Source organism: Mauremys mutica, chromosome 2 (assembly GCF_020497125.1).
Source record: "Mauremys mutica isolate MM-2020 ecotype Southern chromosome 2, ASM2049712v1, whole genome shotgun sequence".
In the NCBI taxonomy this organism is placed as follows: domain Eukaryota; kingdom Metazoa; phylum Chordata; order Testudines; family Geoemydidae; genus Mauremys; species Mauremys mutica.
The window spans coordinates 192,701,235-192,726,688 of NC_059073.1; the positions used below are offsets into that span (position 1 = coordinate 192,701,235).

At 42.4% G+C, this 25,454-nt stretch overlaps 1 long non-coding RNA gene across 1 annotated transcript in view; it reads left to right on the plus strand.

The window, feature by feature from the left end:
* Positions 1 to 383: 383 nt before the first annotated feature.
* Positions 384 to 25,454, plus strand: part of LOC123364706 — a 73,759-nt gene continuing 48,688 nt past the window's right edge. Inside the window, exon 1 of the long non-coding RNA XR_006577237.1 lies at positions 384 to 465. This is a non-coding gene — a long non-coding RNA (uncharacterized LOC123364706). The remainder of the gene's footprint in view (positions 466 to 25,454) is intronic.

Below are 25,454 nucleotides of genomic sequence, written 5' to 3' on the forward strand. Positions count from 1 at the left end.
ACATTTTGACAGTAATGCTTATGTGAAAATGTTTGAAAGGTTTTTGTTTCATTCCAGGGCAGAATGAAAACAAATGTCCCAATCTCATCAGTTGCTATGAAATGGAATTGTTGCTCTCTGGTGGCTGGGGTACCAGTGGGCCAGAGAGACTGGGGCAGTGGCATGCTATGTGTGTATGAGAGAGCATGGGAGACTGAAGGGGAAATGTGAGTACATTGAAATAAAAAACAAGTGAAGCCCTTTTAATTGCTATATTAGAATCTCCTCAGCTTCCCAGTCACCACTGTTAGCATTTTTCAGGGGTATTTTCCAGCAAAGACTTTTCTGGCACCTGGCCCTTTAAATCTGGGAGAGCCAAGCATTTTGTGGTTGGGCCTTTAAATCTCAGAGACACACGCTTTTGCAACCCTAAAGAGGCCATTTTTTGGCAGAGTGCTGTAAGCTGCACCTTCCTTCCTTTAGTCAGTAAGTATTTTGCTTTCAGTTATGTTTTCTCTTGGCATCAGAAGGTGGTATGCCTGCCTATATGGGGGAGGATGCTGGAGCAAGAAAAACCTCTGGATAAAAAGCTCAGTGTCTGAAGTGCCTTAGCATAAATAACTCTTGTAAGGAATCTTATTGATATTGTTGTCCAATAAGATCTGCCTAATGTCAATTTATAGTAGGTTCAAAGTGTGTGATACTGAAGTAGTTGCAAATCTTGCCACCTTTAGCTTCAAATGTGGCAGCTTTCACAATCCAAGGGAGGGGGCTTAGAATGAAAACCAAAGTGCTAGAAGAACGGATAGTGGTGGCTTTATGTGTTGCGTCAGTGTTACATAATGCTGTCTGATGGCTGAGGAAACTTTGCATGCTGGAGGTTCCCATGTTCAAATAAGACGTGAAGCTGAGATCTTTACTGTGGATGGTCATTAAAGTAGTCGTGGCACTTCTGCAAAAATCAGGTGTTATCCCTGGCCAAACTTCAGTTTGGGTGATTATGTTCTCACCACCTAACTTCTTCTGACTGTGGTATCAGTTTTGGAAAGGTAGTCTTCCCCACTGCTGCTTTGTGACACTGCCATATTCTTATCAAAAGCTGCCATGTTTCTGCTCAGTGGCTGTTGTGTTTCTCTGATGGGTGAGGTGATAAAAGGCACTATTATCAGCGAAAGCTGTTAAAGTATGTTCATTCCTTGGGCATCATCCCATGACTGGTAATGCGTGTGAAGTCTACTGTGCTTGAGCTTCACCTGTCTGATTACTGTATAGCCCCTGAGCTGATTTCCCCACAAAATGGCAGTTTTGGGTTCTATCAAATGCAGTTTAATCCACCTAAGGGTAAGAGGGAGGTTGCTTTATTCATAGGGACACTTAATTGAATTTAAAGGCAACACATTGAAAACATACAAAAGGGCACTCCCTTTTTAGATTATACTTAATTAACCCATGGAACCCCCCCGTGCAGGATATTATTTAAGTGAACAACACAGCAATCTTCAAAAAATGATTGCAAATTTCATATGAAAACAAACTCGACTGCATTGCTCTAGTAGCCAGGATAACATTACAGGGGTTAAGTATCAGAGGGGTAGCCGTGTTAGTCTGGTTCTGTAGAAGCAGCAAAGAATCCTGTGGCACCTTATAGACTAACAGACGTTTTGCAGCATGAGCTTTCATGGGTGAATACCCACTTCTTCGGATGCAAGTATTCACCCACGAAAGCTCATGCTGCAAAACGTCTGTTAGTCTATAAGGTGCCACAGGATTCTTTGCTGCTATTACAGGGGTTATCAGTTCTCAAGCTTCAGGGCAAAGTCCGATCTATCCACTTGGGGCCAGTGAGAAATATCTTCTGTGGTACAAAATTTGATAATTCAGGTGTGTTGCAGGGATTTTTACACCCTCCATTGGTCGCTAATGAAGAAAGAATACCAGTGTAGGAGGACCATAAATTAGCCTGTTCTTAAGTTCCTGTTGTAGGATAAGAAATTAGATTTTTGAAAAAAATTATTTACTTTGCTACACATTTTCTGATATTTTATTTCCCAATGGTAAATTCTCTGGGGCTATCTATGACTTTTAGTTTGTACAGTGCCTAGCACAGTGGGTTTTGGTTGGAGTCTGGGCACTATTGTAATAAAGATCAATGTGATTAATAACACAAATATATTCTTATGAATTGTCACTAAAGCCAACGTTTTCAAAAGTGCCTATGGAGTCCCTCAAATTTTGGATCCCAACTTTTGACACCTGTTGCCTGATGTACAGAAAGTGCTGGGTAACTACAATATCAACTGAAGTCAGTAGGGGATTTGGGGGCTATGTACTCTTGAAAATCAGGCCCAAGATGTGTCATTGTCTCTCCTCAAAACTGGGCCACCTAAAATCAGAAGCGATTCTTGAAAATGTTGAGAGTAATGACTAGCCAGCAGCATGTGTGCTCAGGGATTAACAGTAGTGCATTATGCATTTGTTCATGCCCCATTCTGGGTGTGTTTGAACTTGTATTTTCTAATTAACTAGTCAACATCTGGTTTTGTTTTTATTGTTGTTTCTTGGAAGAAGTACCCACATGTGTTTCCCAGAAAAAGGTGGGGGGTAGGGGGAGAAGTATGGTTTATGTCCCCTGAAATTAATAATAATGTACAGCCCTTTTCTATAACAAACTCTGTGCTAGAGTCACACACTTTATCTTGGTAGAATGACATGTTGAAAGGAGCAGAATTCTGCTTACAGATATATTTGGCTAGCACGTTAGACATATGATGCTCCCTGATGCTAAGCCCTGATCTAGGAAACTTTTTTCATGTGCATAAATTTATTCATGTGAGTCGCTCCATTGACTTAAAAGGACTACTCAGTAAGTACAGTTACGCATTAATTATAGTGTTTGTAGGCTTGAGGTGTAAGTCATCACAGAGTGAGATGTAATATGGAATTTTTGGGAAGGGGTTGGGAGAAAGGACACGCATTCCAAATGGATTCTATGCTGCAGTGCAGTTCAGTTGTGAAAGCTCACAATACTTGCTAGATTTGAACTCGCAAAGTTTCCTGAGAGAAGAAGGCGGATCATGTTGTTAACCCACTAGACTGGAACTCAGAAGATTTGAGCTCAATGTCTGGCTCTTTCACAAGTTAAATTTCCTGCATGACCTTGGGCATGTCACTTAGGCCGATATTTTTGAATGTATTTAGACATTGTTCTTCTCAGCATTGCAAGATGTAACTGATGTAGGCACCTAAGTCTCATTGAAAGTCCGTGGTACTTAGGTTCCCACATCTGTTAGGTGTTGTAACACTGAGCAGAGCAATGCCTAAATATCACTAAAAATCTGATCACAACTTAGGCCCTGATCCTGAAAATGTTTATGTACAATGCTTAACTTTACTACCAGGAGTAACCCCACTGATTTCAATTGCAGTAGTCAAGTTAAGTCAACTTATTTGCAGGCCTAGGGTCTCAGTCTACCTGTCTCTTTCCCATCTGTAAAATAGTGATAACACTACTATCCTGCTTCACAGAGGTGTAGACTAACAGACGTTTTGCAGCATGAGCTTTCATGGGTGAATACCCACTTCTTCGGATGCAAGCAGTGGAAATTTCCAGGGGCAGGTGTATATATAAGCAAGCAAGAAGCAAGCTAGAGCAAGCTATCTCATGTAATCACCTAGAGATAGCTTGCTTCTTGCTTGCTTATATATACACCTGCCCCTGGAAATTTCCACTGCTTGCATCCGAAGTTTCCACTGCTTGCATCACCCACGAAAGCTCATGCTGCAAAACGTCTGTTAGTCTATAAGGTGCCACAGGATTCTTTGCTGCTTCTACAGAACCAGACTAACACGGCTACCCCTCTGATGCTTGACACAGAGGTGTAGTGAGGATACATTCATTAATATTTATAAGTTGCTAATATAGTATAGAAAGCAGCACCACACAAAAAAAAGTCTATAAATCCATTTTAAAATTACTATCATGGATATGAATATAAACAGGAAACTGAACAAAACAGAAAAGATGTTGATTGTTCACAACTGTTGTGATTTGTTATACTTTGTCTTCATGCGGTACTGCCAACCCCAAGCATTCAAAAATCATGAGTCAGGCCTCAGAAAATAATGAGACTGTCTTAAAAATCAAGAGATTAAAATACAAAATGTCTTTTTATTTATCTTGTGGTTTTTGAGTATTTGTTGTGGAGAACAGCTTGAAAATATGAATCTTAATGTGGATTATAAAGGTTAAGGGTCTCTTATTTTAAATGAAAGCTGAGTTTCTCATGTAATCACCTGACTTCAGGAGCTGGGGCTTGAATAGAAAACAAAAAACACTGAGAGCTGTGATAAATTTGTGAATGTTGGTAACATTGCTTATGGGACTGTATGCAAGACACCTTCATTGGCCTCTTGAACTGAGGCTTATGTTGAACTTTCATGTGCTTTTACACTCTTAACTAAACCTGGGTGTACCAGTAGTATGTTAAGGGGGGGCTGACCCTATCATGTGATTTGGGAATTAACCCTTGGTACCAAGGCCTTAGTTATGTGAAATAGTTTCCATTTCTGGTCTGCATAGTATTGGATCAAACTTCTATTACAGTCTGCAAAATATAATACAATAATTGTTAATGTTTGCATTCCTCTCTTCCTGTAATTTACTCTTCTTGCTTTGACCTATATTACCTTGTCATCTGCTTGGGGGGGAAAAAGGTATAGCTAGAGAACAAGGAAAACAAAAGATTTAAGTGTCATCATCTTAGGCCTGGTCTACACTTGGGGAGGGAAGGGGGAAATCGACCAAAGAGACCCAACTTCAGCTACAAGAATAGTGTAGATGAAGTCAACATATCTTAGGTCGACTTACCTTGCATCCTCACGGCGCGGGGTCGACTACCGCCATTCTCCCGCCAACCCCGCTTCCACCTCTCATCACGGTGGAGTACAGGAGTCGACGGCAGAGCGATAGGGGATAGATTTATCGTGTCTACACTAGACATGATAAATCGATCCCCGATAGATTGATCACTACTGGCCGATTCGGCAGGTAGTGTAGACGTACCCTTAATCAGTATCTTTGAGCCAGACCTTTCTCCCCCAGGAGTCAATGAAAAAGGAGCAGAAAGAGGGGTCAAAGTGAAATGTCTGAAATACCTCCTTACTTAGTCCCATCAGGAGCTCTGGGGCAACTTCCTTTAAAGTCAATGGAGTATTGCCGCAGTCAAAGACTGATTAAATAGAACCTGTTCAGGACTGGCTGAATTAATGAAAGTTGACAATGTATGAATAAGGGATTGTGGTGCTAGTTGTTCACTGCAAACCAGCTGTTGATGTATGTGTATGCGTTGAACTCTATTTGCATTGAACTAAACATGTTTAGTGTATGTAACAGGAAAAATAATATGTGGAATTTTGCTTTATAAAGATTGATTGTTTCAATGCTCCTTCTGTCCCACTTGTTATGAATTTAACTGTGTGGGGTTACTGAGAGCAGCCAAGTGTTTGGGTGGCTTCCTGTGTGACATTTTTCACAGATGAGAGAGTCAGATACCTCTTCCCCACAGCACTCAGCAGTGGGAGCAGATGTGGGTGAGAGGCAGGAGTCTCTCTCTGACAGTACTTTCCAGAAACATATGGTGGGAGGACGTCTTTAAATACACAGCCAGGGACCTAGAGTGATGTGTGGTGACTTTCCTTAGCTCTCTCTAATGAAGTGAGTTCCACTGGAAGGGAATGTGTGAATGAATAAACACTGCCACATAGTGGTGAAATTGTATTTTAGCATTTTAGCAGGCTAAATATTCAGGTACATCCCCTCTTACACCTTGGGCAGCAGACACTGGTTTATTTTCAATGGCATGCTTTACTAAACAGTTGTAAAAGCAACTGAAAACTCAACATTGCACAGCAAAGCATTGTATTATCTAAAGTTTGCACTGAATACCAAAAACATATCAACATGATAGTGATTTGTGTAGTTACATGATACACACCCTGTGACAATTGAACACAATGCTGTTTCACAGAAAAGTACCAAGGTGGCCAGCTCTCATTGGTTTATTGTGAGTTTCTTGTAATTTGGGAGTTTCCTTAAAGGTCCTGGATTTATTACCTGAGAATCTCAGTTTTAATTGTTAATAAAGTAAGTTCTAGCCAACAGGGATGTAGACGAAAGCTTGAAAATGTGAACCCTAAATGTCCCCACCACCAGAAGGTAAATAAAAATTAACCCCAAATCATGATTTTAAAAATGTCACGGCTTTTAAGTCAATCTCATTATTTTTTGTGGCCAGACTCATGCTCTTTGAATGCTGGATGTCAGCAATACTGAATTGCAAGGGAAAAAAAAGGAACAATGTAACTAAAGTCCACAAAAGACGTCATCCCAAATCTAACTGCTACACGAACAATAAAGTTAGTACGTTTCTTTTGTTGTTTAAAGGCTTCTCTAGCTATGTTCAAATACCATGGTGATGGATAGGTCTATGTGGCAGGTAGATGGAATGGACAGCATCAGTCTCCATCTCTTAACCCCATGTAATGACATAGCATGACTGCAGATTTCTCAGTATCACATCTATTTGTATATATTACTGGCTGAACACTGGAAAAAGTGTTTCCTTGGGTAATCATGATAGCTGTATTTCCACATGAGATTTAAAAAAAAAATACATTTTGGTTTCTTTGTCTTTGCCTTCCTTTTTTTTTTTTTTTTTTGAACCTTTAAGGGTCACACTTTCAAGTTTTTTTCCAAAAAGATAAAAGGCTAGAAATTTACTTAAAAATGAAAGCATTGATTCTCACATAATCACATGACTCCAGGAGCTGGGGCTTTAAGACACATACCAAATATCACAAGATTCACAATGAAATCATGAGCTGGTAACACTCTGGTGTGTGCTTAATTGCTTTGCTGAACAGACATAGGATTATATATGTGTTTAAATACTTTGGTGAATGGAAGTCTGAATTAGAGAAAAGAAACAACACGTTGTGACTTGTGACCAGTCGCAATTTCCAGTGATAAAAGCATATCTCCTGGCACAAGGCTATATTTAAAAGTTACTCCTTGGTAGGACAGTGTTCTTTATTGTGGACTTATAACCTTTGGTCTTTTCAGGGGGCATGCTATCTATATATGCTATGCATGTATTACATGCTCCAGAATTACAGTGTCATCCAAATGGCGGCCCGTGAGACAATTCTGTCTGGCCCCATGAGTGTGCATGGAGGATGCCATTTTGTTCTGTAGCACAGCACATGGAGGATGCTATTTAATCACAAAAAGGTATGTTCAGTTCTACACCTGCATGCAAGGTTTTAATGGGGACTTGCTATTATGTAAGTCAGTGTTTCCCAAACTTGGGACATTGCTTGTGTAGGGAAAGCCCCTGGCGGGCTGGGCCGGTTTGTTTACCCACTGCGTCTGCAGATCCGGCTGATCGCGGCTCCCACTGGCCACGGTTTGCCGCTCCAGGCCAATGGGAGCTGCTGGAAGCAGCAACCAGTAAGTCCCTTGGCCCGCGCTGCTTCCTGCAGCCCCCATTAGCCTGGAGCAGTGAACTGCGGCCATTGGGAGCCGCGATCGGCTGGATCTGCGGACGCAGCAGGTAAACAAACCAGCTCAGCCCACCAGGGGATTTCCCTACACAAGTGGTGTCCCAAGTTTGGGAAACACTGATGTAAGTAAAGACAGGAACACTTCTCTGTGTGCAACTCAATGATTCAATCATTATTAAAATGAGGCATTGTGTACATTTCTGGCAGATGATTAAAATAAGTGCCTATAAATGTTTAACATAGTTCCTTGAGGTTTGCATTCTGATACCACGCATCTACTAAAACTTCATACGTGTAGACAAAATAAATTAGATTATAGCTATAGGGCAGTGGTGCTCAAACTTTTCCAGTGGTGCCCCCCTCACCAATAATGGAATCTGTCTGCATCCCCCCGCCATTACTACACAGCCAAGGTTTCCTCAACAGTGGAGCTTGAGCTGAAGATGGAGCTGCAGGCAGAACTGGGAAGGAGCTGGGACTAGAGGCATAGGTGCCAACTCTGTGGCTGCTCCAAGGCACCCATGGTAAAAAGATAGTAGGTGCTCAGCACCCACTGGTGGGCCCCACCAATCAGTTTCTCCGTCTTCTCTCCCCCTCCCCCCCCCAGCACCTCCTGCCCACTGCTGATCAGCTGTTCAGCAGTGGGCAGGAGGTGCTGGGGTGGAGGGGAAGGAGCAGGGGCAGGAAGAGACAGGGTGGGGCTTTGAGAGAAGGGATGGAGGGGTGTGTGTGGCCTGGGGAGGAGCAAGGGTCGAGCACCCCCAGGGAAATCAGAAAGTTGGTGCCTATGGCGGAAGGTGGAGCTGGTCTGGGGATGGAAAGGGAACGAGGGCACTGCTGGGTTGGGGCTGGAGCAGGAGGTGGAGTGGAGCTGCAGCTGGGGCTGGGCTGGGGGCGCAGCAGGGGGTGGAAAGGGAGTGAGGGCAGAGCTGGGCCTGGAGGCAGAGCAGGACAGGGGACGGGGCTGATGGGGGTTGGAGGAGGAACTGGTCTGGGGTGGAGTGGGACTGCATGCCTCCTCTAATTTCCTCCATACCACCCTAGGGGGGCACACCCCACAGTCTGGGGACCACTACTATATGGAAACATTAACTCAATTCAGTAATCTAGTGCATTTTTGTATGGAGGACTAAAAAAGAATGCAAGTGTAGAATTGAATACACAAGGCATGGAAGTGTAGAAGTGAATTGTCCATGGTATAACAGAGCTAGCAGTGTGAACTCTTCATCAGGGTAGAGTCTAAAAAGTTGTGGCCTGCCTTACTGAAATTGTCACCTTGTGCTTCTTCTATAGAAATCTTTGTGCCTTGATTATATATATGTGATGCCCAACTTATTTTTATTTAATACTGTTGTTCTGATGCATTGGGCAATAGTTGCTTCTGTTTGGAAGCTTTGTGTTAAAATTTCAGTAATACAAATAATCCAGTGACTGCAGAATATACCTTATGGTATATTATTATTAGTTTTAGCTCCAGATATTGGTGTTTTCCCCCCTCTATCTAGAAAGGTTGCACATAAACTCTATTTCAACTCACTTTGCTCCACATATGGAATTTTTATGGATTATTACAGGTTAATCCTTTTATCTCTTGTGGCCCATAAATTTGTTCTTTGGCCTGTGTTATTCAGGCAATCAGACAAGATGATCACATTTTATATACAGGGCACAGTTCACTATTTTTCTTCTGTATGTTTGAATATCTGTGGCATATTTCACAGTAGAATGTGTTTTGAAAGTTCTATCGTTATTTTATTAGGCATCTTCCAAATAGTATATTTTTCTGAGATTTGAGGAAGCAAGTTCACTTTCTGGTTGCATTATGTTCCCTATATGGAAGTGCCTTCTTTGGGTAACACTTTAATATTAGAATTTAATGCTCTAGGACACCCAAGGGAAGTGAGACTCTTTAACAGTCCTCATCAGCCTGGCAGGCCCAGCAGCGGCTCCAGGCACCAGCGCTCCAAGCGCGTGCCTGGGGCGGCAAGCTGTGGGGGGTGCCCTGCTGGTCCCTGCGAGGGCGGCAGTCAGGCAGCCTACGGCGGCTTGCCTGTGGGAGGTCCACCGGTCCCACAGATTCAGCGGTAATTCAGCGGTGGGTATGCCGAATCCGCGCGCCGCCAAATGCAGCCTGCCTGCCGTGCTTGGGGTGGCAAAAAAGCTAGAGCCACCCCAGGGCAGGCACAATCCTCACGTTGATTAAGAGGCTCTCTCAAACTCCATTGAGAGCTAGATCAAATAAAGTTATAGGAGCAGTTTGGCTGAAAAAGTATTTGATAGATGAGGAGTACTTGTGGCACCTTAGAGACTAACACATTTATTTCAGCATAAGCTTTCGTGGGCTACAGCTCACTTCTTCGGATGCATAGATGTCATTCTGGCCCTTGCTCTGGCTGCACAAAATTGCTGGAAAGTCCATGTAACTGGCTACCTGGGAATTCTGCACTGCCCTCTCTTTCACTGAAACTTTTGGGTGGAGGAGACCCCTATACAGCCACATAATTTTATTTATTTATTCGGGGGAGGGGTATTATTTATTTGTGCTATGGTAGTGCCTTGCAACTCCAGCCAAGATCATGGCCCAAATGCACTAGGTGTTCTATGTATACTTCCATACTATATGCACAGTGTGAGAGAGTCCCTTGCTCAGAGTTCCCAGTCTACATAGACAGGAAAGACAACCAGTGGAAGGGGAAACCGAGGCACAGAGAGGCAAAGTGACTTGCACATGGTCACACAGAAGGCCAGTGGCCAAACCAGGAATAGAACTCAGGTCTCCTGTGTCCAGTGTCTGATCTGCTGGACAACATTGTCTCTCTGTGAGCTTTGATTCCCTCCCCCCACCGCCAAGACACAGGGTTTTGGGGAGATGGATGTTACATCATATTTAGGGGCAAAAGCAGAGAGAAGGCCAGATCAGGAATTGGGCGGGGGAGGGGGCAGACAGAAGAAAGAAGAGATGAGGTGGAAGAACAACATAAGGAGACCTGGATCAAAGAGATGGGGGTAGAATAAAATAGTCATGAGGAAGAGAAGCTTAGGGAGGAGGAGGGCAGGGAGAATGGGTTAGAAGAGAAGAGGGAAAGGAGGCGTGGAGAGGGGTGGAAAAGCAGATCTGAGAAGAAGAAAAATGGGGAGAGGAGTGGACAGAGAAAAGGGGTGTAAGGACTGATTAGTGCCTTCATTCTCAAAGACAAGTAGGGAACAGCAAATGGAGAAATAAACAAAACCCCAAGATAGGGAAGATGAGGGGAGGGGGAATAGGCTGAGCTGTGGGAAGGTTGAGCTGCTGCCTCTGAATAGCCAGACCCAGTAAATCAGGGTGTGGTCCTGTATCAAGAAGTTGTAAAGATAAACAAACCTTTAGCCTGTCTGGCAGAGATAAGGCTACAGGCACTTGCTGACTAGCAGGTAATGCAGATCCAGTAAACAGACGTAGATAACAGTGAGGCAGAGTTAAGACAGTACTAATAACCGGTGAATAGCCACTGAAAAGTCAGAGACACAGAAAGGTCTATTAGTAGATGGAGACTTGGGAGATGTAGGTTCTATTTCCATCTTAGCACAAGGCACTCTGGACAATTCCTTTACAGAACCTCAGTGTCACCTCTAGGCGGCAAGAAGAAGCTTCAAACATAGCCAGTGCCTATCTCATGTCATCCAGCAATTCAGACCCCTGGTTTTGACATTCCATACCTCTGTGGGCAAGGCTCAGTCATATGGAGAGTGAGCAGATGTGCTGCAAATGATTGTAAGTGGGGCCTTCATGATTCTCCCCCCAGGGGACTATACCAGTATAACTGTATAGTGGTTCAGTGGTTATCAGCCTATTTACCATTGTGGGCAGCATCCAATACTACCTGTATGGCCCTGAGGATGTTGCATGGGCTGCAGCTTGGTGCTGATTGGACCACAAGTGGCCTGCGGCCGCAGGTTGATAACCACTGATCTAACTATACCCATATAACTACTAAAACTTCCCCTCAGCCTTCAAATCCCCTTCTCCCAAGCAGCCACACAGGATGAGGACTTGAGAACATCATAGACTCAGTTGCCTCATGCCAGCATTCTGTAGGCTATATGTGTCTTAGGTACATTTGGTATTTCCTATTACCTGCTGCACGTACCTGTGTCTTGCATGAGGGACAACATATGCCCCTTAAAGAGCGTTTGTGTGGTGAGGTATGCGGAAGTGGATGTTGCAGTTATTTTAGCATGTGGCTTGTTTGACTTCATTAACAGAAAATGCATTTGACCAACCTAAACCTGAAGCTAACAAAGGTGTTTTTTAAAATTGTGGGAGAATATATATAATAAGCATCAAACAATTTCCAGGTAAGACAGCATTTCTATGGGTACTTCAACAATATTGTCACATTATCTAAACTTTGATCTTAAATAAGCATATTCCTCTTTTAAACTCATTAGGCTGTGGGTGTGCTGCCTATTTCTGCTATTCACATGGAGAGAAGTGCCAACTCCCATTCAAAACTGCACGTAGGCAGATGGACCTAATTGCTGCAATCATTAGCTGACTAGGCTTTAACAATCCCATGATAATGTGTTAATCAGTGTTTAACAATTTTTTTTTTGAGTGACAATGACCAAAAATTATCCATTCATCCATCCTTTGTTAAAACCTGAGCAGCGCTGGGGTAGAAAAAGAATAAGAAAAGATCAGAAAAAGCTATTCTGAGAAAGTGATCGTGCAAAATGGCTGTAAAAAGGGAGACAAGTTGTTAAGATGTTTTGCTCATGAGAAGCCTTTCATGCGGTTGAGAGATCAGATCAAACATTGCTAAGGTGGTTGTAGTACAACTCAGCTCTTTTCCATTTTTTTAATATAACTTTCTTATTTATCAGAAGTTTCACAATACATTTTTGAGAGAATTTGTGCTCTTATGGTAGGAATGCTGTAGTATACGCCGATATTTAGCTAAGCTATGATTTTTCAGATGTGCTGAGCATCCACAACTCCAAAGGAAGCACTTTGAAGCTGCAGGTGCTCATCTTTGAAAATTAGACCCTTAGTGTTTCACCTGATAGACTGCAATTTTGCTACACACAGAACTCAGCTGGAGAATTTGAGAGGCCAAGATGTCAGAATAGGGCTGGCTATAAAAAAATTGTGCTTAGCTTTTCTATAGTACTTTTCATCTCTATTTCAAAGCTTGTTATGAAGATGCTGTAATCATTATTATTCCCATTTTATAACTGAGGCACAGAGAGGTTATATGCCATGTTGTTGTAGACATGTTGGTCCCAGGATATTAGAGAAAACAAGGTGGGTGAGGTAGTATCTTTTATTGGATCTGTCCAGTTGAGTTGATGTGAGAGCCAGGAATAGAGCCCAGATTTCAGGAGGCCCAATCTCTACAATCTCTGTCTATGGGACTGCATTCCCTTACAAATACTGACCATATTACAAAATTAATTGATCATCAGTGTCAGAAACAGACAGAAAACAGGTCCTAATGGTCCCCATAATTCTGTCATTGTAGCAAAGAACACAGAATATCTTTCAACATGTGATGCCCAAATGAATAGACCATCTCTGTTTAGGCTGGAGAAATTCAAAACATTTGGTGGTTTAACCTTGAGTGTTCATGGTTTTTGTTATGTCAGAAGGCAGCTTTCCCCAGGAATGACCTCTCATTTTCATACAGACCTATTTCTGATGTCTCTGTTCCCAGACATGTTTTCAGAAATGTCATGTTTTATTGAATTCTCTATTTCAGTTTGTACTTCTCGGTAGGATATTTTTCCAGGGGTTGTGGTGGAATCTCCATCAGAGACAATTTCAAAGTCAAATTATTTTTCTAAAAAATCTGCTGTAGGAATTATTTTTAGTGTGTTGGCCTGGATTATGCAGGAGGTCACATTAGATATTCATAATGATCCCTTCTGGCCTTAATCTATAAATCTATGAACAGTTGTAATCTGTGTTGGACTGATTTCCTCCAGGGTTACTGTTCATTGATCTGAGCTTTTAATGTATTAGCCTCTTAGCAACTGGATGTCCAGAGAACTGGGTGAAAATTTTCAATTGAAACTTTTTTGGTGGAAAAAGTCAGATTTGGAGACACCAAAATGTTTTGTGAATTCAATTTGGTTTCATCTAATTCTTTAGAAACAAAACAAAATTCTGAATAATCAAAATGTTTTACTCAAAATTGAACTGAAACATTTTATTTCAGTTTGAACAAAACATTTTGTTTGATCCAAAACAATTTCTTCTGACTTTTCAAAATTTTCACTGAACTGAAAAATTCCTTATTTTGTCTAATTGTCAGACTTGTCTCTTTCAAATGCCCTATTTAATTGCATTACTCATAAAGCTATTCAAACGGACGGGGGGGGGAATCCTCCTCTTTGGTGTTTTTGCAGCGGAATGATACTTTTCACCAACCTTTTCATACCATGATGGACCACACACTACAAATGTGTCCAATGGTTAGCATATTTTCCCATATTGTCTGATCCAAATGAAAGTAGAAAATGTGAGCACATGGATGAATTGTCCATCTTTAGTAGGTGTATACCATGTAGCAGTAATATCAGAAGGAAAACACACAGGAAAGTGAGAGAATGGGGTAAAGTAATAGTTGTGCATGTGGGACATCATATGTATATGTAGTGCATTCACTAGTGTGAAAGACACTGCATCATGCACATTGGATTATGTGTTATACTGTACAATGTATGAAATACATTTAAATATCTCAGACACAGAGGGATCAATTGTTCTGTCCATTTCTGTGTGTGGAGGGGTGACAGACAGACAGATTAACATCTTCGTTCTAGTCCTACTCCGTCTATTCTGGCTTTTCTACTAGCCTGCTGGGTGACTTTGAGCAAATTACTTCACCCCTCTGTACATCAGTTTCCCCATCTGTAAAATGGGGATAATGATACTGACCTCCTTTATAAGTGCTTTGAGATCTGCTGAAATAAAGCAGTAAGAGTTGGGTATTTGTTGTTGTTATTATTTATTTTATTTTATTTATTATGGCACTAGCTCCATGGTTTTACATTACACTTTTCTGGCTAATGTCTTTCGAACAAAAACATTGTTTTTATAAGGAACACCAAAGCTTACTATAGCTGAGAGCCTAGCGACAAAAATGATTGATTTTTTTTTCCAGTTTTTTTTTCACATTTGACAGCACTTTGTGCATAGTCATATTCACTATTTTTTACTTTTACAGGCATCTGCCAGTTTCACTTGTTTGGGTATCTTTTACCCAACAACACAAATAAGAGAGACTTTAAATAAATTAAAAAAAAAGAAAAAAAAAAGAAGCCATAATTGTACAACCCTAAGAACTGGTAGGGGGATCTAGAAGCCAAAACTACTTTAAACTCCTTTTAAAAAAGTGACTTGCTATCAAATAGATACCATTGCCTTAAAGTTGTTTGCTAATATTTTAAAGTTTATTCTTCTTTTCCAGCAGATGGCAGAAATGTATTGGCCCTGATATCTAGTTTGAAAATGTACAAAGTATAGTTCTTTATATAATAATTGGATCTTGTCATTTTCCCAATTTCTTTAATCCTTTGACCTAATTGGTTAACCTCAGATACTATAAACATGCTTATTTTTTTGAGTCTAGTTATAGAAGGAATTTCCTGACACTCTTTAACTCCTCAATTGAATGCTTTGTATTAGTACTTAATTTATCTATGTGATATCCTTGAATTACTTTGTTGTTTATGTATGGAAAAAATAGATGAGTTCACTTAGCAAAAAGTATTGCAGTGTATTGGCTATAAAGTAATAAGAGCAGAGAAATTCAAATTAAAGGCTCCTCCAACAATTACGCAAAGTAGGGCCTGCCTGTAATTACTTCCTTGATGAGCCCTCATTTGTTATATCTTGACTGCGTCTCCGTCTCCATCTAAATTTTAGTTGAAAGCTTTGAATTTCCTTTGTGTTTCTCCAGCTGTCCTTTTTCTTTTGTCTTTAAAATTAACATTCATATGATGTTGCTATTTGCATATGCCAATACTGCCTGGCTCTTGTTACAACAACATTGAGAGTTGTTACAGAAATGTGTTAGAAGTTTATGGAGCTGGTAGTCCATGGAAGCCAGGACAGCCTCAAAACATATTTCTCCTTTTTAATATTAGTAGCTATGTGCAGGCATCAGACAGAGAATAGTCTCTCATTGGCTCAAGATCCTCAATGTTTAATTTGGAATTAAAAACCTGATGCAGAAATATTGCTTGTGGTTTGTGTATGTTCCCTCTTCTCTCTCCTTCCATATGTGTACATATATACATGTTTCTGGTTGTGGAGAAGTGCTTTAAATGAAAGGATTTGTTATTTGGTCCTATCTTTAAAATGCATAAAGAAGGGTGATTTAATAGATGTGGGTGCCACTTAGTTCAAACTAGTGAAGTTTGTCAGAGTTGTTGGAGTTGCATAAAAGTTTCCAATATGTGCCAAAGCCAAACATGACAGTAAAATGGTGTATTTGTGTCTCTTAAGGACTGGACTAATATTTATGAAAATCCCCAACATTTTTTCTGATTTGGCTAAATGTAGCTCAAAATGTAACCCCCCCAACTATTTTTATTTGCACTTTGTTGCATCTTTGTAAGAGCTTCTCATCACCAAATTCTTATATTATATATACATTAGGACTAAGGTTGCCAACTTCCTAATTGCACAAAAAACGAACACCCTAGCCTTTCCCCTTCCCTGAGGCCACACCCCTTCCCCACCTCTTCCCCTGGACCCTGCCCCTCGCTCACTACGTTCCTCCTCCCTCAGTGGCTTGCTCTTCCCCACCCTCACTTGCTTTTATTGGGCTGGGGCAGGGGAAGGGGGTGAGGGCTCCAGTTGGGGGTGTAGGCTCTGGGGTGGGGCCAGGAATGAGGGTTTGGGGATGCAGTAGGGGGCTCCGGGCTGGGGTAGGGAGTTGGGGTGTGGGAAGGGGTATGAGCTCTGGGCTGACAGTGTGGGCTGAGGGGTTCAGGGGATGGGAGGGGGCTCTGGGTTGGGGCAGGGGGTTGGGTGCAGGGGGGAGAGAGGGCTCTAGCTGTGGCTGCAGGCTCTGGGGTGTAGCTGGGGATGAGGGGCTTAGGGTGCAGGAGGGGGCTTACCTCGGGTGGCTCCTGGTCAGCAGTGCAGTGGGGCGAAGTCAGGCTCCCTGCCTTTCCTGGCTCTGTGCTGTACCCCGGAAGTGGCCACCAGGTCTGATTCCTAGGCGTGGGGGGGAGGGGCCAGGAGGCTCTGTGCGCTGCTCTCACCCACAGGCACCGCCCTCACAGAAAGCAGAGCCGGTGTTTGGGGCGGGGGCAGTGCACAGAGCCCTGTGCCCCCCCATGCCCCTCCCGGGCGAGCCGGATCTGCTGGCATCTTCCGAGTCACAGCGTGGAGCCAGGACAGTCAGGGACTAGGCTGCCTTAGATCCACAGCACCACCTCCCAGACTTTTAACAGACCGGTTGGCGCTGCTGACCGGAACCACCAGGATCCCTTTCTGACCGGGCGTTCTGGTAAAAAACCGGACACCTAGCAACCCTATGTGTGGGGCCAGTCAGAGTCTAGCCCTACCAGAAATAAAAAAACAAAACAAAACCATTTAACTAAAATAGCCAACACAGAGAGTACATTTGATAATTTTCCTGTCATTTGTTTACATCACAGTTTAATGTTTCATGCTCATATTTACTGCAATCAGTAAAGCTGAAATATATTCTGTGTATCTCCACCGCAACGCCTTGTTCTTGCCTACAGAAAGAGAGCATAGCAACAAGTGTTAGGATCCAGAAGGTCATTTGGCATGTTGCCCTCTAAGGTTTTAGCCCTATGTCGATATTTCCCACAGAACTGGATCTAATTGATTCCTGAATAACCCCATTGTTTTGATCTCAACAAATTTGGCTTGTGGACTATGAAGTACATATACTGTATGTTTCTCCGACAACCAGGCCAAGCAGTTTCTTATACTGGAGGTACTCCAGCTTTCTCCATTTTGTATGGCTAAAGCCACTTTTCACAAACTGCTTTCCAGCTATGACTCCATTGGAAAGATTCCAGTTGACTTCAATAGGCTTTGGATGAGGCTTTCAAGAATATCTGTTTGCTGTGATATAGTGATCTGTGTGCCAACCTGGGAGCTAAATTTTCTAATATCATTGCTGACCCTGCTTCCCCCGTAGCCTCCGGCAAATTAAATAAACCTTCTGCCTTAATTTACCTTTCTGTAAAATAGTAGTGATAATACTTACCTCAGTCAGACTTTCTAAGAATGAACAATTGTGAAGACAGAGCAAAGTATAATTATTGGACCTACTTATTAGCTTTCTGTTTATGAAGTGTCCACAAACAAATCAATTTTCTTAAATATACTTGTTTGAAATAATTTGTCAAATAACTTTGTCTTTAGATTGTTGGTGAGCAATTCTTAGTGAGGGCTTGATATTTAAAATAAAAAATATAAGCTGTGATGGTTACTTTGGATTGGATCTAGAGGATGCATGGTATGTTTCAGTTCCTTGACTAGATAGGTGTAATACTTTCAAATCAGGTTTCCATTTGTGTTCAAAATTAGTTTTCTGTGAATAGTCTTAATTTCCTTGAAACTTGCTGAGCATTCTTGCTAGTAAACTCATTGGTGACAATATTCACAAAAGGTGCATGGACCCAGTCGAAGTAAATTCAGATGTTGTTTTATTTGGGAATTTTTTTCTGGAAACTGTTGAGGTATTTGCTTATCCCATTTAGTCATGTGTATAGTATGTATAGCACATTAATAAAGGAAATTCTGGAAAAAAAACTTGGTCACACCTACTAAGGTTCCATTTATATATGTGGTATATCCATTGTTAATACATGATTAACAGATGTTATAAACAAGACACTACACTGATAAAAATTGCAGTGTAGCTATGGGATGCACTGTTTGGATGCGTAGAGAGCTGTGTAGGGTACATGCCCTAGGGTTCAGGCATGTAGGGCTCTCTAGTCTACTCTGCTCACCTGAGCTGTGTCTCACGGTCTACACTGCTATTCATACCTGTGCTAGCAAGGCATGTGATGTCTGTACACATCACCGTAAGTGTAAACGTACCTTAAAGTGAAGCAGAGAAGGAGATGGAATGCCTTATTATTAAATTATAGTATTTAGTGATAAAGTTTTCCTTATTTGATCAATGTCAGGAGTATGTGACTCTTTTTTTTTTTTTTAAACTATCACTACATAACACTCTGGTGCATAGGCGCTGACTCCGTGGGTGCTCTGGGGCTGGAGCACCCACAGGGAAAATATGATGGTGCTGAGCACCCACCGGCAGCCCCTCATCAGCACTTCCCCCTTCGCACAACGCCTTCTGCCCCCCCGGCGGGCCCTGCTGATCAGCACCTCCTCCTTCCCTCCCTGCGCCTCCTGTCAGCCGCAATCAGCTGTTTCATGGGATGCAGGAGCCTGGGGTAGGAGTGAGGACAAGGCACGCTCTGGGGAGGGAGAAGAACGAGGTGGGACGAGGCGGGGTGGGAAGGGGTGGGGCATGGCAGGGGTGTGGCCTTGAAGAAAGGGATGGAGCCTGGGGGAGAGCACCCCCAGACACAAGGGAAAGTGGGTGCCTGGGCTCTGGTGAGAGAAGAAAGTCAGGCCTTTATTTCTAGATCTGTCTAATAAAGGAAATATAAATACAGTAATAAAACAATACAAGAATAAATTTTGAGTAAATCCAGAAAAACGCAAACATATTTACAGAGCCTAATGAAGACTCACTAGTAACTGTAATGTTGGAAGTACATTTTCTTCACGTAGGGCCTGGCTCCTGCCAGTCTCTGCAACATATGAGAGTGAGAGAGAAAGAGAGTCTCTCTCTCTCCCTCTCTCCATACCCTGGTGGTTAGGACACCTACCTAGGGAAGAAGGAGACCTAGGTTCCACTCCTTGCTCCAATGAATATCTAAGTATTTAATAAAAAATGAAACAAGATAGTGAGGCTAGGTCTAGGGGTGTGATATCCCTACTTGTATACACGTATTTGCACTAGCACAAGAATAAATAGGACTGTAGCCGGGGTAGCACTGGTAGGGGCAGTGGAGGAATGGCTGAGCCGTGGCAGGGGAGGCACAACTGAGCTGTGCCAAGTACATGCCCACCAGTTTCAGACAAGTACGTAATCAGCACTGTCAGCTGTGCCTCCGCTAGTGCTATCGTGGCTAGCATGAGCATGTGTACGTGAGCAGAGGACTCACACTCTTAGCTGGCAGTGCAGACATAGCCCAAGAGAAATCTGTTCCAGAATATGCCCTAGTCCATGGATAGGGAACTTTCCTGGGAGGCAGGAGACATGGGTTCAGTACCACCACCACCACCTTTTGGGTTCATCTTGAGAAAGTGCTGAGCTAACTCCAGTAGACATAGGCACCTCCCTCTGACCTGGACTTAAGTCCCTTAGAGGGGCAGGGCTTAAATGAATAGGCCTATTGGTTAATTTAGGCAGCTTTCCTGCTTAACTTGCTGGCTTTAGTGAATCCCATTTTTAGGTGCCTAACTCTCCTGGGCATTGTATAGGGAGCCTAGGCACCTAACTCAGGGTTGTGGATTCTGTTAGCTAACAGGGGGCCTAAAGTTAGGCTTTGCAATGCTGAGGGGAGTCCTCTTTGTGAATCTAGCCCCAGAACATTTATTCTGATCTATTTTTGTTATTAAATGAAATACAAACTGAACAATACTGGCTCAGAGCAAAGTACTTATTACACAATAAAGACAAATATTGAGTACATATGGCGCTAGGCGTTGGTTGCTTCCTTCCAAGGTTAAGTGGGAACAACTGTCAGTGCATCAATTTGATGAATATGTATCTCATCAGAAATGAGTACGATGGGGTTCTGGTCCATGACTGGGCTCTATCACAGAGTGCCTAGCCAACTCTGAGTACACAATGAAACATACTTTGAGAGAGTTCAGGGTGATTGCCCTCTAAAGAGTCGCAGTGAAGGTGTGGGGTGGGGGGTTCGAATGCTCAGCGATTAAAGACTGCTAGGAGTGAGCAGGCTCTAGCAGAGAGTCCTGAGCATTAGGGCTGAGAATCCAGGGAGGTAGAGCCTGGGAGTGGCCAGACAGGGGGAAAGGCCCCAGGCAGGAAGGTCTGGATGGAGGAAGAGAAACATTGGTTTTGTGACTTTTGGATGGACTTGAAAACTTTATTTTGAATGTTTGTTATTTTATTAAAGCAGAACCCAAAAAGGGATAGGAAAGGACAAAAGTGTTTTAGAGTTTATTGAACAATCCGAGAGGGGAAACTGAGGCAGGCTGCTTTTAGCATGTTCCAAGACCACAAAGTGCCTCATAGGATGCGGCGGGCCAAGTTACAGTCTCTATGGTAATAGAGATTAATAATAGTAATGATGGTACAGTCTGCTTGGTTCTGTCATTTTATGGTAAATTAAACATCAGAAAGGGAACGTTTAATTCTTTTCCATTGTAATTCCTGATCACAGAGTATGAATTTTGACAATTTGTCACTCTGTTGGCACTCCTAATAAGGTAGTGATGTGATTTCATCCCCATCCCCCCTTTGTCTTGTTTGCACAGTGCAGGAATGGAACTGCATACATCCATACAGACCTGGCATCACTTGATGTTTACTTCAACTTCATAATTAAAGATGGATGTTAAGTGTATGTCTTGAGTGTGATAGATTGATTGAAAATTCTGGAGCCTGGAAAAAACTAATATGTTCCATAAATAAGAGATTTGGAAAGTACTATCCACTATGTCCTGAGAAAGATTTAAACTTTTTGTTAACTGTATGTTGAAACTTTTCTGGCAAAGTCTACACGAGCATGTCATTTATAATAATATTTTGGAGATAATTATCAGAAGCAATAGAAAAATAAACATATTCAGGGTGGAGATTTGTGAGCAGCTTTCAAAATACTTAAAACATTGAAAAAAGGGATTTGAGAATTTAAATTCACACAAAACAGGGTTGGTTTGTTTTTTTTAAAATAGTACCAGGACACAAGCTCTTTTGTTAATACATTACATAACATATGGAAACTCTGGGCCTTACATTACAGTAAATGGAAAAATGACCCTGAACTTCAAGGGTTTTGGGATCAGACTCTATCCCAAATATATGGAAGCCGTTTAAGGGTAAGCATGAATTAATGATGTATATAGTTAGGCATTGCTTTAACTACATAAAAAGGGTATCAGTAAAAGATTCAGAATCTGTGTTTAAAGGAAAGCTAGACAGAAATACCATAATGCCCAATGGCTAAATGTATCCTCAAGAAGACCATAAACTGCCCTGTGGCTGACATATTTCAAAGGGATGTACTCTCTATGTTTAGCTGTCAGTCCTGAATGGATGACACTTCTGTGAACGTTCAGTAGATGAACGTCTGAATATTAGGTATCATTTTCTGCATGATCACAGTAATCTCTCCATAGTTAAGGTTAATGTGTAGGCCCAATCTTTTAACCCATGATGGCCTAAAATTAGGCTCTTAAATCTACATTTAGATTCGATGATAAGAAATGCTGAGCACCTGCAGCTGTCACTGACCTCAGTGTATTTAGTGCATGCTCAGCACGCTTGAAAATCAGGATTTTTTTTTTAGGTTCCTAACTATAAATTTAGGAGCCTGCCTTCATGCAACCAGCATTTAATAAATTTGGTCTGCTTTTTCATTTGGGACCCCTTTAGTTTTACACTAATCCTTAATTTTCACACATGATATTTTCCCCCGGGGAAGGTATTTCTGGAAAGTTTGAACTTAACTGGGCAAAGCATTTGAGAAGGATGAGAGTGTAAAAATGAGGATTATTTACTTTTCCAGAAGTTTCCTAGTTTTTCCCTTCACCTCATATCTCAAAAACAGTTTGGTCCAGAAATTTTACTCTTGTTTATAAGGAAGGGTTAGCTATAATTCTGATATTATTCTGCTTCTGTGAAGCATGGCGCTCAACCATCTTGGAAAAGTGTGATTGTAAGTTTTTGGAGTAATTTGACACAGGTGGTGTATCAACCAAGCAAGGTACTAACAACTTCAACAGGACTTTAGTTTTACAGTGGAAACCTCTGTACCAAGCTGCTGCTGCACTCTCTGTAACTTGCACTCAGCCTCCTCAGACTTCCAGCAGCCTTTCAGACTTCCAGCAGCCAGTGCTCCCAGTTCTAATAATTACAAGCAACATCTAAACACCACAATAGGGATGTCCTGGATCATCAAGTCCAGGCAGTGCCATCATATAATCCTTTTAATAAATTTATTAGGCTCCATCTTAAAACTAGTTAAAACCCCCCACTACTCTAATTGGAAGGTTTTTTCCATTCCTCTGATGGCTAGAAATTGTCTAATTTCCAGCTTACATTTATTCATGGCAGTACAGATCCATTTACTATTGTGCCAACATCAAGCTTTAGCTCAAATAGTTCTTCTCCCTTTCTGGTGCTTACCCGCAATGTATTTGTATAGAGCATTCATATCACTTCTCAGCCTTCGTATTGCTAGGCTGACCAGGCCAAGCTTTTTTAGTCTCCTCATGTCACATAGGCACGTTCATTCCTCTGACCATCCTAATAGCCCCTTCTCAGCATCTGTTCCAGTTTCAATTATTCTTTCTTGAAGACACCTTTTCTCCATAGCTGTGAACTCTGTCAAGCTGTGAGTTTGTAAAGTTTGCAAATAGTCGTGCATGGTGTTGTGTATTTGGTTGTCATGGGTTTTGTTACTATGGCAACTGAGTTAGACTATTAAGGGATAGCTCAGCCGGTTTCAACCGGCTGAGTGAGCTCTCTGTGTCTGTAAATAAAATGGAGGTTTTGGTTAGCTGTCTGCTCTCTGGCCTCAAGTGATTGCTTCCTACACCGGCTGCCCCAAGGATATAACACTGGCGACGAGGATGAGATCCTGGTGCTGCTCCAGTAACAGAAGGAAGTAGATGTCAAGGTAAAGACCAAACAAAGAAAAAAAGCTGCTTGTTTGCACTGACTGTGAAAGTGAAACTAAAAATCATGGCTACTCTGACCAGGCCCCTGGAGCCTTTTGATGAGAATACAGAGCAGTGGCATGTGTATACTGAGCGTTTTGAGCTTTTTGGTATTGCAAATGACATTACAGAAGCGAAGAAGGTGCCAATATTCTTAACTGTTGTAGGGGCTAAAACCTACTCTCTGCTACGCAGCTTACTACACCCTGTTAAGCCTGAGACTAAATCTTACAGTGACAATGTGGAAATCCTGGGGTCTCATTTCTCCCCAAAACCACTGGTAATTGCTGAAAGATATAGGTTCCACAAAAGAGACCAAAAGGAAGATGAAACAGTTGTACAATTTGTAGCCATTTTAAAAAAAGCTAGCAGAACACTGTGAATTTAAAGAGATGTTAAATGATGCCCTGCGTGACAGGTTAGTGTGTGGCCTCTGCAGTGAAGCTATACGGAAGCGCCTACTGACAGAGGCTCAGCTTACCTTACAGAAGGCTGTTGATATTGCTGTCTCCATGGAACTGGCTACAAGGGAGGCACAATACATCGGTGCACCCCCTAGGGTGCAAAAAGTGTCACAAGAACCGACCCACAAAACTGTGCAGAGTCAAGAATGTTACCGCTGTGGTAAGCCAGGACACCAGGCATCAGAATGCTGGTGTAAGGACCTGGTGTGTCGACACTGTGGCAAAAAGGGACACATTGAGTGTGCCTGTAAACAAAAGAAAAAGAGGCCTGTGGTCTGGCCGACAAAAAGAGGAACCTTGCATACCCTAGAGCAGACCCAGGATGATCAAGGTGACACCGCCTCACAAGAGGAAGTGCCACTGCATGTTTTGTCTTTGGCAGCGGGCTCACATGAATACTGGGTAACCCCCTTATTGGAGGGCAAACCTATATGCATGGAACTAGACACCGGTGCAGCCGTCTCGCTGGTTCCTGAGACACTGTATAAGGAAAAGCTACAGCATCTTCCGCTTAAGGCAACAAAAACTGTTCTGAAGACGTATACAGGTGAAGCTGTGCCCATGTTGGGCACTATTGATGTTAAGGTGGAGCTCAATGGACGGGCGGCTAAATTGCCACTGTTTGTGGTGAGAGGTAACTACCCAGCCTTAATGGGTAGGTCTCGGCTTGGGAAGATTCAGCTGAACTGGGCAGAAGTGCACCGGATGACTAAAGAAGAAACCAGTCTAACCCCTATACTAAGGAAACATGCTGCTGTTTTTGGAGATGATTTGGGAAGTATGAAGGGAATCACTGTGACATTGAACATTAAACCTGGCAGTCCACCAAAATATCTGAAAGCCCGAACTGTGCCATATGCCATCAGGCCAAAAGTTGAAGCAGACCTGGAGCGCCTGGTCACCAATGGAGTCCTAATACCAGTTACCCATAGCTCATGGGCCACTCCTATCGTTCCAATAGTGAAGAAAGATGGCTCTCTCCGGATTTGCGGTGATTTTAAAGTCACTGTCAACCCAGTGTTGTGTGCAGAGCAATACCCGCTTCCCCGCATCGATGACCTCTTCGCATGCCTGGCTGGGGGACAAAAGTTCAGTAAGATTGATCTGAGTCAAGCATATTTACAGATGCACGTCGATGAAAAGTCCCAAGAGCTGTTGACTATTTGTGACTCATAAGGGGCTTTATCGATACTGTCGCCTACCCTTCGGAATCACATCGGCTCCCGCCCTGTTCCAGAGGGCTATGGACCAGATCTTGTGTGGCTTGTCAGGAGTTCAGTGCTATCTGGATGATATCCTGGTCACTGGAAGAAATGAAGAGGATCACTTAAAGAATTTAGAGGCTACCCTACAAAGACTGGAAGAGTATGGCCTTACGAGTTCGCAAAGACAAGTGTGAATTCTTCAAGCCCTCTGTTGAATATTTGGGACACATCATCGATTCTGCAGGTCTTCATAAGGCCCCTGCAAAAGTTAAAGCTATT